We start from the raw sequence: 1,536 nt of genomic DNA on the forward strand, positions 1-1,536 counted from the left end.
TCTTCCTCCCCAGGTGCATCACCTTGCACTTGTTGGTGTTGAAACCCATGCTGTTCTCATCCGCCCACCCCTGTAAGCTGTCCAGGTCCAATTGCAGCCTATTCCTTCCTTCTAGCATGCCCACGTCCCCCCACATCTTAGTGTCATCAGCAAATTTGAACAGGGTGCTTTTTACGCCCTCGTCCAAGTGACCGATGAAGATGTTGAACAGTGCAGGCCTGAGGACCGAGCCCTGGGGGACCCCACTGCCCACAGCCCTCCAGGTCGAAAATGACCCGTCCACCACCACTCTCTGGGTGCGGCCCTCCAGCCAGTTGGTGACCCATTTGACCGTGTGGGTGTCAACACCACATTCCCCGAGTTTTTAATGAGAATGGGGTGAGAGACAGTGTCGAAGTCCTTCCGAAAGTCCAGAAAGACTATGTCTACTGCTACCCCTGCATCTAAGGATTTGGTGACCTGGTTGTAGAAGGCACCAGGTTGGTCTGACAGGACCTGCCTCTGATGAACCCGTGTTGGTTGCCCTTAAGCCTGACTTCCCCTGCTGGCCCCTCATGGGCATGTGCCAGGATAATTATCTCAAAAAGCTTACCCAGAATTGAGGTAAGACTAATTGGCTTATAGTTTCCTGGGTCCTCCTTCCTCCCTTTTTTGAAGATGGGAACTACATTGGCCCTCTTCCAGTCCTCTGGCACCACACCAGAGCACCATGAGTGCTCGTAAAGCCGTGCCAGGGCTCCCGCCATGACCTCTGCTAATTCCCTCAGCACTCAGGGGTGGAGATTGTCTGGACCTGCTGATTTAAATACGTCCAGTCCCTCCAGAAGTTCCCTGACTAGATCCTTACTGACCCTTGGCCTGGGTGTGCTTCCCCTGGGGCCTGAGGGGGGCCTGGTGGGGGGGCTGATGTGGTCCCTGCTCAGGAAAATGGAGGCAAAGAAGTCATTAAATAGGTTAGGTTTGTCCTGTGTGACAACCAAATTTCCTAGCATGTCCTGCAGGGGCCGCACATTACCTGGAATCTTCTTTTTGCCCCCTTCGTATTTAAAAAAGGACTTCCTGTTGTCCTTGATCCGGGAAGCCAGTCCCAGTTCCATGTCCACCCTGGCCTTCCTGACTCCCCCTGCAGCCCTGAGCAACCGCAGTATAATCCTCCCTGGTGATGGCCCCTCCCTGCCATTGGGTGTACCCCTCCCTTTTAGCTAGGAGACGTTCCCAGATGCTTTTGGTGAGCCACGGGGGCTTTTGCACCCTCCTGCCCCCTTTGATCCGTGTTGGGATTATCTCCCTTTGGGCTTGGAGGATCGTCTCCTTAAGGAGCGACCACTCTTCTGGGACACCTGGCTCCCCTCCCCTCCGGGACCTCAGTGCTTCCCTGACTATTCTCCTTAGCTCATTGAAGTCTGTCCTCCTGAGATCTAGGGCTGCTACCTTGCTGCAGGCCTTTGCCACCTTGCGCTGGATGGTGAATTCCAGCAGGCGATGATCACTGTCGCCCAGGTGGTCGAGCACCCACAGCCCCCTCACCAGTTTGTC

The sequence above is a fragment of the Crocodylus porosus genome, unplaced genomic scaffold, assembly GCF_001723895.1.
Source record: "Crocodylus porosus isolate Cpor-Errol unplaced genomic scaffold, CroPor_comp1, whole genome shotgun sequence".
Taxonomy (NCBI): Eukaryota; Metazoa; Chordata; order Crocodylia; family Crocodylidae; genus Crocodylus; species Crocodylus porosus.